Source organism: Myotis davidii, unplaced genomic scaffold (genome assembly GCF_000327345.1).
Source record: "Myotis davidii unplaced genomic scaffold, ASM32734v1 scaffold299, whole genome shotgun sequence".
Lineage (NCBI taxonomy): Eukaryota > Metazoa > Chordata > Mammalia > Chiroptera > Vespertilionidae > Myotis > Myotis davidii.
Window position 1 is genome coordinate 3,991,791 of NW_006293088.1, and position 12,936 is coordinate 4,004,726.

Below are 12,936 nucleotides of genomic sequence, written 5' to 3' on the forward strand. Positions count from 1 at the left end.
GAAAGCCAGTCTGCAGGATAGAGACACATAACTAAGGTGGGCAATGCTAGCATTTAGTGGGCACCAGCTGAGCATCCTAAGCAATCCTCCAACATGCAGGACTATTGTCTGCAACAAAGAAGCATTCTGTGCCCCTCACGACTTCCAGAAGTCCTGCTGGACATGTGTGGATAAAGGTCAAGTTCAGACTCCAATTCCATACAACACACACACATTGCCTACGAGCTTTCAATACATTCTGAATTTCCCAGGAGTGCAATTACTATGTAATTCAAAGGAAGGCCACAGTTTGTGCGGTTGGAAAACTGCTAAGAGCCACTCATTGTGGTGGTTTCAAACATGACTGCAAATTCTTTGACAGACCTTCCATCAAGAGGGGGATCTAGGTACCCAGACCCTCCCCACCTCCCACCCCTACCCCAAAGTGTACAGCAGAGCCCGGACAGTGTGACTTGGTTGGTTGAAATGTCATCCCATGCACCAAAGTGTTCAATTCCCAGTCAGGGCACATACCCAGATGGTGGTTTCAATCCCTGATCATGTCATGTATGGGAGGCAACTGATCGATGTCTCACTCTCACATAAATGTTTCTCTCTCTCCCTCTCCCTTTCTCTCTAGAATCAATGAAAAGCATATCCTTGGGTGAGCATTTAAAAAAAAAAAGAACCCAGCAGAAATGATGCTGTGTGACTTTCAAGGCTTCTGTGGGGACACTTGTCCTTGGACCCTGACAGTTGTGTGCTCTCTGAGGCAGCCATGTAGGGTCATCACATGCAGGCAGGCAGGCAGTCTGGTCTTCAAATTCCCGGACAGAGGCCAGGCGAGGAGTGCAGCACAGCTGTGGCGGAAGCCATCCTTTCACGGTGGCTGTCCCGGGGCCAGCTACTGGGGTCCACCCCGCAGAGGCCCCAGGCATCACAGTGCAGGGAAGAGCCATTCTCCTTCTGAATTCCTGACCCACAGGATCCACGAGCATCATAACAGGGGTGTTTGGGGCCTGCCACTGCGTTTTGATTTGTGATGCTGCAATGAATAACTGGGAGACTCGCCCTTCTGGAAAATCATGTTGCCTGTGGAATCTGACTTAATCAGGGTGTATTTGTAATTGTCACCTTCACAGTGGTTCCACCTCCAGGTGCAAACGCACGGCCGCTTCATTAGTTCCTCTGTCTGACCTTTGATGTATTAATCGATGTTGTACTTTTTGTTTAGATAAATTAGTCCCCATCGTCATCCTTTATCTTTCAGCTAAGGCCATATATTAACTTCATTCTGAATTAAGTGTTTAGGTAGAGGTTATATGATCAGTTTTGTCAGCATCTGTCTGGTTCTCCATGAGGTTTTCATAGCTTTCTTGTGGTCACCTTTTCATGGCCAGCTTGGGCAGGACCTTTCACGCAAGGAGCCTCGACTAGGACATCCGGTTTCGTTCTAATTCCTTCAGACTCATCTTTTTCCTCAACAGAGAAAAGGGCAGCCCAAGGAGATTAATCAAGCTGCATTTTCTCTGGCCTCCATTGGCGTTACCCAGCTAGATCCTAGAGACAGGCATCCTCTTCCATTTTTATCTTCTTGCTCCTGACAGAACCATTAAAAGTCAAATGCGATTTCTTTTGGCTTCTCCCAGAATCTTCTTTCATTGTTTGATTTGGCATAACCTTTAAAACCCAAATGATATTTACTTTGGTTGCCCTTAACATAGTTGACTTTTCATTCTTTGGTCTCGTCTGCCTTTCTTCCCATTCATTCCCGGCTTGCATCCTCCGGGAACATGTCCTGCTCCTTTTATCCTTGTAAGGTTGAGCTTGTCAGAGGCATCCTTGGCATTACATTAAGTACCTTTTGACTTCCACATCAAAGCCACTGGCAGCTGGGGCGCCAGAAATTCATTTTGGACAGTCATTTGCCCCAGAGTCTTAGAAATCTGTCCATGGAAGCGTAGTTTTAAAAAGTCTGCCGTGTTAAATATAAAAACCGTGGTAGATCTCATCTGAGGCAGTGAGGGCCCAAGCCCGGCTGGCGTACATTCTGCATGGCCCCTGCACTTTCGCAGTGTTTGCTGAACATCCTTTTGGGTCTATCCTCCTGCCCCAAATTCATTACCGCCCTTGCTCACCAGCATGGGCTTCCAACAGCTGTGTCTCTACCAAATATGACCCTGCTGCTCTGGCCAAGGCAGACTGGACCCAGGGAAAAAAAAAATGACCATGCTGGGCCCCAAATTGGTTCTCAGAGATCGATAAGATTTTAGTGCGGTCTGAGTTGGTCACTTGTGTAAAAAAAATGTAAATGCAGCCTAGCTGCCGTGGCTCAGTGGTTGGGCATCAACATATGAACCAGGAAGTCAGGGTTCAATTCCTGGTCAGGACCCATGCCCAGTTTTCTGGCTTGATCTCCAGTGTGGGGCATGCAGGAGGCAGCTAATCAATGGTTCTCTCTCATCATTGATTGTAAATGCAGAGACTATGGCACAGACCCACCCTTTCTCCAGAAAAAGAGGAATAAGTCAGACTCTTCACAAGAGGCCTGAATAAGAGAGAGAGTGTCCCAGTGGTTCTGAGTTCATGGTTTCAGGGTTCAGACAAGGCCCAGCAGCCTTCCCGCTCGGGTTCCATGAGACGCTTTATAAATACCCCCCCTCCTACCCCCGCTGTGTGTTCCCTCCGAGTCCATGAGCTTTTCCTCAAATGCAAACAGTCTTGACTAACCCAGAATTGTTCCTTTTGGACCAGTTCCATGGTCAAGTTTCTTGTATTGCCTGAAAAATCAGTTCAAAGAAGGTTAACAGCAATTTAAGCAGTATTTCCTGATCAAATTGGGCCTAATATTTGGAAAAATAACAGAAATGTTTGAGAACATTACGATTTGGGTGGTTGTTTTTTTGTGGGTTTTTTCGTTTGTTTGTTTCATTAGGAAAAAAGACTGACCAAAGATCACAAGGGAGGAGAAAGAAAAAAAGAACATTATAATTGTCGATCACAGAGCGCTGCCATAGCACAAGGAGCCCGGGCAGGAAACACACGTCTCAAAGGAGCCAGGCTCAAGTGGTACCGCGTGGGGTCTCTCTCAAGTGGCTCACTGATGACAGGGTGTGTAAAGCTTGGCTTTACCCAGACCCCAAAGCACCCCTGCACATGTGCCTCAGGCTTGGCGCTGGGCGCATGGCTCGTGCCAGGAGGAGGCCTACAAGAGATTGATTTTTGCAAAGCTCAGGGAAGGAAGCCTGTTCAAAAGAGCCTGCTGCTAGGCAACCACTCCAGGCTGCCATCTTTGTTTCCACAAGGGAGCAAGCTTTGCAGGGCCCAGTAGGTTGTGTCTTGCTTTTCTGAAGACTGTGGTTCAGCTTGGCACTGGGCCACCCAGAGAACATCTCCACCATCAGCGGCCACAACCAAACCTTCTCCATCAAGGGCTGGAGGGCCACCTTCCACGTGTGTCCTTCCCTGGGCACTCTCCCTCCACCTCAGTGCTCCCTGTAGACTTCTTTATATCTGTAGAGGGAGCATCTTAACCATAGTGCAACCTTCTTTAACTTCCCCAGTTTAAACAATGATAATAATAACCATAAAATCTGGGTCATAAAATCATCTTGAGATTCCTAGGCATCATATTATAGATTCAACATACTCTTGCATCATGAACTTGGTGGATTCAAAGACCCAATCTGTTAGGTGAAGACTGCCATACCAACCAGCTGATAACATTCCAAAGGACAACAGGGGATCATGCTGACTTCTAGAAGGTTCCATAAGTGTTTGGAAATGAAGCCAGATCTAATGGCTTTGCACTATAATTCACAACCACCACCACCTAATTCCAATCACAGACCAAAAGCAGGATAATGTGTCCCTTTATGGAAGGTGATGTCCAACGAAGGTAAAGCTTTCCTCAGGTACCTGGGTACTGCCAGGCACATGACCAGTTATGTGTGTTAAAATACAGAGAGGGGAGCCTAGAGAGAAGCTCTTGATGTCTGTTTCTAATAAAGACTAAACTTCCGGTCCTTTTCCTCCCAGTCTCTCAGGAACATGCCTGGGGCCAGCTGCAATGTTAACCTTGCCGGTCTACTCTTACCACAGAGGATGAAATGGATACACCCTCAAAGAGCCAGAAATTCTGAGATTTTACACCTTTAAATTTGTCAAAGAACCCAGAGCAAATGAACCTATTTCTCTACTCAGGAGAGAAGACACGATATTTCCATCTTCCCTGAAAAAGACTTGAGGGAATTTGGATGAATGATGCCAAGAGAAGGAAATGAGGGATCATGAACTTCCTAAGGAAATGAATTTTAAAAGAAACCCCAAACATCAGGAATCACAAGCTGCTTTGTTTTCTTATTCATGACCTTCATCTACCTTCTCTTGCATGAGGCGAATGGAACTGTCATTCTGATGAAGGGGGACTGCTTCCTTGTCAGGCATCAACTAAAGTGAGATGTTTCATCATGACAGATCTAAGGGGCATGGCATATATTTCAGAGCTGCATTTTTTAAAATGCTCTTGGCTACCCATGGCACTTAAAAAATTCCTATCTTCTCCCTCCCCCAACCCTTCCCTGCAGTTCTCTAAAGGCGGAGGGATTGCATGGCATTCGGTAGTACCTGATCAGTAGTCCGTGATCACTGCCTTGTCTGTGAAGCTGTACTGCTTACACCACTGCTGTAATAGTGCTGACCAGCATCAGGGCTGAAATTTCCCAGAAAATTATCCTAGCTGGCAAACGCTTCCTATGGAAACTCCTGTTGTTTTTTATGGTGTTTTTTTTATTGATTTTTTAAGGAGGGAGGGAGAAGAACATGGATATGAGAAGGACACATCAATCAGCCACCTCCCACACACATCACAATTGAACCCAAGACCTTCTGGTGCACAGGATGATGCTCCAACCAACTGAGCCACACCGGCCAGGGCAACTCCCATTTTTAAAGAGATGTTTTATGCAACATATTATAAGCAACTTGTCTATGCAGAAAGGAGACAAATACTAAAATAATTTAGGCTGACCATGATTGCCGTTATAGGGATTTTTTAGTATAAATTCATAGAGAGCAAGGATAGTATGAAAACCTGGGTAATGTTGACAGAAGACCCATGGGACAGGGATCACGCTATTGGTTTACTACTGTTCTCGCGAGCTCTGCACAGCACCTGTGTTATGTTTAGAACTCTGTAATTATCTGCTGAATATAGTTGTGAAGGTCAAAGAAGGAATCTAAAGCACACTGAAACTCATTTGCAAAGGGATATGGGAGAGCAGGAGATTGGAAAGGAATTGGATGGATGGACGGATAAATGGATGGATGAGTGAATGAATTGAGTGATCGCCTCTCAGGGCCAGTGAACATGAAGCAAGCAGACAGAAGAAGTATATCCATGACCTGGAAAGTGAACTTTTTCAGGGCAGGAACCACACTACCCATCCAACTGACCAGCACCCAGCACCATAGTCACTTTCAGTAGGGCTTTTTAAATAAACAAACAGATGGATAAATGGACGAAGCTGCTTCAACCTAAACCTTTACCTCCAGGCACAAACAACAGCTGTCCTGCCTGTAATAAACCTTTTTTTTTTTTAATATCAATGTAAATGTAGGTCATTTCCTCAGGAGAGAAAAAAATAACCTGACAAGTATGGTAAGAAACAGAGCCCTGGAGGGTCACTGTGGGACTGCCCACAGCTGACAGCCCCGCATTCACAGAGGAAGCCTTTGCAACCTTGTTCACCTTTAGCTCGTGTCCGTGGCCACGTGAGCTCGGATACGCTTCACCCAAGTCAGCGGTATCAAGTGCCTCGCACCAGTCTGGAACCTGAGAATGCCTTTCCCAAATGAGATGCAGGGGTAACACGGTCCCGCAGAGAATGAGGGTGGACTTTGCCCATTAGCAACCACAGGGAGCCCTCTCACTGGATTTGGATGAAGTCGATTTAAAGCCTGGCGCACATGGAGTTTGGGCATAACCCATCCACAGGGGAGCCAGGGATGAGTTCAAGATTCTAAGTCAAGACCAGGAAGGCATAGGACAGTGTATGGGATGTCAGATGGAGCCAAGGTGAGAGAATTGAGAAAAAGCTGAGGGCGTAACCATGGAGGTAAAAGAGTAGCCCACAGACACTAATGGGTTGGAAGCTAGGAAGGAGGTCAAACTACCCTGATGGTCCTGAAGCAAAGGAAACAAAGAGTGCCCTTCCCATCCATACGATCTAGAGGATGTGGGCTGTATCAAGCCCCGCTTTGCATTCCTCATCCTTAGCACAGGGCCCTGGACATGAGATGCTTGCAATCAATGCTTATAGAGTGAATTACTAAGTCTATTTTCCCCTCAATTATTCAGATTTTAGCACCTCCTTCTCTTTTTCTCCTTAATGGGGTTTAGGTAATGCTAGTATTTTCATGTGCTTCTGGAAAGTAAGTTAAGAAATCATATGCTTTGAAAAAGTAGAACCATACATCTTGCTAGTTATTATTCAGGCCTAATAACTATTTATTGGAAGGAGTATAGTGAGCAGGTTGAGAGTGTGGGTTGAGTTTGGGGATTGCCTCAGGAGTTGTTTACTCATTACTTCAGCAAACATTTAGTGACCACACTGTTTATCAGATGTTGTTCTGGTGCTGGGGTAAAGCCAAAACCTGAGTCACCCTGACCTTGGGTTGGGGGAGACTGACCCTAAAGAAATAAGTACATGCACACCACATTGCACCAGGACAGGCAATGGTTCATACTCTGAAGAAAAATAAAGCCAGAATGAGGTGAGATGGGACAGAGGGAGGCTGCTTTTCAGGTAAGGCAGCCAAAGAATGGCTCTTTAAAGGGGTGGAAATTTAGCACAAACCTGAATGAAGTGAGGAAGTAACCCCTGCGACTCTTTGAAGGAAGTGTTCCAGGCAGAGGGAACAGCCAGTGCACAGGCCCTGAGGTGGGAATGTGAGCCAGAGCAAGGTCCTGGGGCCATTCCTTTATTCACTTACATTCACAGCTTTGATTATCTCATCCAATCTCATGTTTTTAAGCACCAATTATACACTGATGATCCCCAAATTGAAACTGAGACTTGCACAACCAACTGCCTACTCCTACGTCACCCCTTGATGTCTAATGGGCATCTCAAATTTGGCATTTCCAAATCTGAACTCCTAAACACCATACCACAATCTTCACTCGTGGCCACCTCCATCCATACTTCCTTTAGTTCTTTGTTCTTTTACTTCCCCCATTGGATCCACCAAATCTTGTTGGTTCTCAATAAATATGTCTATATTCCTGACACATCTACTGCTACTATACTCATCCAAGCCACCGCCATCTCCCCTAGGGATCACCAGAGTAGCCTCTTAACCAGTCATGCTGCTTCTAACCTTTTTCCACCGTACACACAGTCCCCCACACACTGTCATAGTGCTCCTTCTAATCATGTCCCTCTTCACCCCAAAACCCTCCACTCGTTCCCCAGAGTAAAAGCCAACATCCTCAGAAGGGCCCCCAAATTACCTTTCTGACTGGCTCACCTCTGCATTCCCCAGCTTACACTGTTTCAGCCACAGTAGCCACCAGCTTACTCCTCAAACACAACAGGCACACTCCAGCCCCAGGACCTTTGCACTTGCTCCTCTCAGTCCTGACTACTCCTCCCCCATATATCTCCATGGATCACTCCTTCATCTCTTTCAGGTCTTTGTTCCAAAACGGCCATCCTACAGAAAGTGCAACTCCTACTTCTGTTGCATATTCTCTTATGCTTCCTGGCTTTGTCTTCCTGTTTGGGCAGGAGGACGAGGGAGGAGAGGCTGGTAGGACAATAAACACATCAGTAGCACAACAGAGGGGACCTGCGAGGACACTGAGCCAGCACCTGAGGAGTACGATACAGTCAACCCTGCACACCTGATACTCTCAAAAGAAGATACCAGTGCTGTAAAAAGAAATGTTTTTCTATAACTACTTCAGAAATAATCTGTTAAAATCACCTTTAAATAAATACATAAAATTTACCTATAAGAAAATCTTCCCAAGTAAAGATTGTGAAGCACAGGTGTGTACTCTGCTTTGTAAAATAAACATGATCCTGGAAAGCGGACTGTACACTTAGTTTCTGAATACCAGATGGCGTTGTGAATTCATTAGGAGAGTTTATTACTCGGGGGAATCCTACAAGAATCCCGGGGTAGCGCAAACCATCAGTATTTCTCTAGCTCCATGTATAAAACTGGATTTCCATGCATTTGACTTGCACAGTATTAGGGCACAGAGGCCCTAGAATTACTGGGTGGGGAGGTATGTTTTCAGAGCACTTTTAAGGACAAGATTCATAAAATTTTCGACTCCCAGGACAGACAAGTCTAATCTGCTTCATTCCCCAGAGGCAGGGCATCAGGAACAGTGAGACTTCCTGTCTGGGCTGGTGCTGTGTCTGACAACAGGACCTAATAGAATTCCTCTGAATGTACCGACCAGATCCTTCCCTGCCGGCGGTGGGGATATTGCAAAATTTATCAAATGGGTCTCAGAGCCGGTGTCACTTCCCATCCATTCTGAGAGAATCGTGATTTAGGTCTTAATTAAATCCAAACCCTAACAACATCTCCTTTTGCTCTTTTCCTCCTGGTTGGTAATCTGTGGTCTACTGACCTACAGAAAAAAAGTTGGTTGTCTTTAAAATGTTTTCTCTGTTTTCCTTTAAGGTAAAACGTTAAAGAAAACACATGACCATTTAACATAATATCCCTTGATTTCTAAGGCTGAGAAAAGCAGTGCCTTCAAGCAGATGAACAGATGGTACGAGGGAGGTTCATAAATTACAGCTCCCTACCCTTCTCCCGAAAATGTGGAGCCATGATTAATTTCCAGCTAATAGCACATCGACGCAGGGATGGCGTAAATCACCCATGCCAGGCCATGGCCCTGCTCTGTCTTCACCAGAAGAGGACTGACTGCTGTTCTAAGACCATCTCACCACAACCTTAGTGGCAAACACCATCCCTACCACACCACGGGCAGGAGTGAAAACCAGGGGACTTTTCAGAAGAGACATTCCAGTCCTGACACAAAGGAGGGAAACCTGGGACCCACAGAGACGCGCATAAATACCTCTGAGACCAGGCGTGTGTGAAAGAGTCATCTTAGTGTATGAATCACGGTGGGGGTTAGGACAGAAAGAACATGGTAGACTGTCTTGCCCACAGGTGCCTTGCACCATGAATAGCTTCTATATCTTTCTTGTCTTGACTTAGCATCTCAAATTCATCCCTGGCTACCCTGTGAATGGGTTATATCCCCAACGTGAGCATCTTCTATTTCTCTGTGTCCAGATTACTTAGAAACTCTTTGGAACTTCCATGCATACAAGGATGCTGTGGAAAAACAGAGCTAGCCTGCCTATGTTAACGCACTCAGATTAAAATGATAAAAACAGGACAAAAATAAGGCAAACGAACAAAAACCCACTATGCTAGCAAAAAAAAAAAAAAAAAGCCACATGGGATAGGTTATGTCTTACGCTGCCATTCTGAATCTGGTGTAAGATCCCTGATAAACCAGCTCTTTGAAAAGGAAAAGCCCTGATTTGTAGCCTTTGCCTATTCCCATGGTGTAAATACTCCCACCACAGCCAATTTCAGGCTCATAATGGTTTAATATCTAGAAAAATTCCTGAATATTCAATAATTAGCTTTCTTAAGCTCATATAAGGCAATTCCAGAACATCCTTAACTCTGGTCCTCTGCCATCAATTTATTGTCCAATCTCATTTTCCCTGACTTTGCAATGAAAATAAAAAAGGAAAAATTAGGCTTGAATTTCAGACAAATATTTGAACACTGTGACTCAATTCTAAAGAATCCTAGAAAATTTGGGTGCTCGCACACCTGTGATGGAATCCCATAGGACGGATCCTCAAAGCGTCATGTGGGAACTCTGCCTGGCCCCCAAATCCTTTCAGGTCCAAAGTATCTTGAGAATAATTCTGAGATGTTATTTGTCCTGTCACTCTCTCTCATGAGGATACAGTGGCGTTGTCAGGGCCACACGATGTGAGATGTTACAACAGGTCACTGCAGGAGCAGATGCCAGACTCCAGCTGTCTTCTATTGAAGCCACACGTTAAAGAGATTTGCAGAAATGGAACATAATGTCATTCTTCCTGATACTTTTTGTTTAGTAAAATATAATCCTCTTCTATTGAATGCTATTTATGTTTAACAGAAAGTAGACTTATTATTGTTTTAAAATTAATAATTTAAAAATTCCTCAGATTGAATTGCTATCATAATAACTATTAATATACCACACACAAGTAAAAACCCTTAGGGTCCTTAATAATCGTTAAGAGTATAATAGGATTGGTCCTGAGACCAACAAGTGTGAGAATCACCACTGTACACTAACACACCGCCAATGACACATGCATTAGAGAAAGGTTTGGATGGTCTTGCCCACGGGTGTCTCGCTCCACAGCAGCTGGCATCCCCTTGGAAGATGATCATAAATGTGTCTCCCTTGCTCATTAGGCTGCAGGAACCAGCCCCACTCCTGGCCCAGCGCCAGTATGCGATGCTTACTGAAGGCATGAACAGAAGCAGGAAGAGGAGAAAGTCACCTCCGAGGGAGACATCAAACGTAAGGATCGGTTCCCTGGGATCCCAGCACCCCTGTCATCTGGGGACAACAGGTCTCACACGGGTGTCCCCGACTCATCTCTGTGCACAGACTGCCGTCTCTTGGGACACAGCATCGCTGTGCAGATCACCTCTGTGGGGCCCGCCCAGCCAAGCGCATATTAATGACAGGTATTGGGCTGCTGTGCAAAAAAACTCCCATCATCACCTCGGGACACATGCAGCAGCATCCTGATGCTCGCCTGCCTAGGAAATTGGAACTTGGGTCTGTGTCTGTAGATAAATGGTTAGCAGTAAATTTATGAGGGCTGTACTTGCACTGCAGTGACCTACAATCATCATCTGCTCATTTAAAGGGTGTGTGCCTTAGTTTATTATCATCTGCATCGCTATGAAAGGAAATATACCTACGTTTTAGATGTACTTGTGAATGGCAGGCAGATTTCTTTTTCTAAAGTTACTGTCGCCCAAAAGGCATATAGGGTTTTACCTCTTATGACCAAGAAAGGGATGGCTGGAAACGGATAAGTATGTTGGGAAAAACACCTCTGTTTTTTCCACCGTAGGAACCTCCAGGCTTCTTGAGCAGCCCTCTCTAGGCGGCACCAGGGAGCAGTGAGCAGGCCCCAAACCCCTGGGTGGCAGCCAGGGGCTCCTGGTTCCTATTTCTCAGGGGGCTGATGTAGAAAATCTGCAAGCACGCAGCAAGGGTCTCTCTTCTTCCCACTCTGTGATGGGTCAGCCCGAGGATGAGATAGTGATCAACTACACACACGCACAGGCTGAAGGGTCCAACGTCCCCAATGGCCCTGGAGGTGGTGGTGGCTCGCGGGTAGAGCAGAGCGGGCACCCAGCGTTTCCGTGCAGAGCAAAAGCCATGTTCTCCAAACAGTGTTCTCCAAAAGGGACACTCAGAGGCCCACCTGCCAGGCTCCTGTGCTTGTTTCTCACGATGGTTCCAAACTCAAAGAGAAGAAGGCAGGGCTGTCACTGATGAACCTCTTAGAGCCTCAAGTGGAGGATGGGGCGGGGGTTGCTAACAAATGAGTGCAGACGCAGCCCAGGCAGAGACCGGACAAGACGAGAGTCAACACCCCCTCCCTGCATTACACACCGCCCCTACTCTCACCGAGCTCGTGAGACCCAGGGCGTGCTGCTGCTTTCCCATCAGTTAAATGCAGAAAATGAATCACATGCCGCATTACTCTGCGGATGAGAGGACGGAGCACCACCTGGCAGCGGGCGAGCCATTAGGAGGCGCTCGGAGCTCTCTGCCCTTTCCTTACAAGCACGACAATTTGTAATCACAAGGCGATGATCGCATTTGTTTGCTGCCTCTCTCCCACCCAACTGTCAACTCCAGGAGGGCAGAGACCCGCGGCTGTTTTGTTCGCCCCTGTCTACCCCGAGACTAGCCACAGGGCCCGGCAGGTGATGAACGCTCTGCGGATTTTGAATGAAATGGCCTAATGAATGGGAGTTAGTATTACTGTCCACGAATTGCCTTAATGGATAATTTTATAATCGCCGTTTAGATACAGCCTTAGGCACAGAAACTGTGTATGTTTACATGATGAACACATCGGATTAGAACGAGGACCTGATTTCTAAACAGACAGCCCAGGTACCACCTTTCTGCCGACCGTGAGCCTTCGCCTCCGCCACGCCAGGGAGGAAGTGTCGTTATGGGAACGGGGATAATCCTGGTTTGCTATGGTGCTTAATGAGCACAAACAGCATGGACACTCTCTGAGTTTGTAATTAGATTAAAAGAGATCAAAGCCCAAACTAATAGGGCATGTGGCTCCAGTAAACGGATATTTGTAACTGATGGGAGGAGGGTGGGGTCTCAGGAGGAATCGGCTGGGTGTTTGCATCAGGAGGAGAAAATAGCTTGTTGCTTAAGCTTCAGAGAAGTTCTGACGCCTCCATTATCTGCCTCCATTACCCTCCTCGGCCTGTGCATACCAGCCACTTAAATACTAAGTGTGCACCCCACCCCACCAGAGGCAGAAGCCTCACCCCACCCGGCTGGAGGCCTCAACCCACCCCACCAGAGACCTCACCCCACCCCACGGAGGTCTCACCCCAGCCCACGGAGGTCTCATCCCACCCCACCGAGGTCTCACCCCAGCCCACCAAGGTCTCACCCGACCCCACCAAGGTCCCACCCCAGCCCACCAAGGTCTCAGGTAGTCCTCCAGGATTTGATTGTTAAGCCCACAGAGGTCTTACCCCAGCCCATGGAGGTCTCACCCCACCCCACTGAGGTCCCACCCCAGCCCACCGAGGTCTCAGGTAGTCCTCCAGGATTTGATTGTT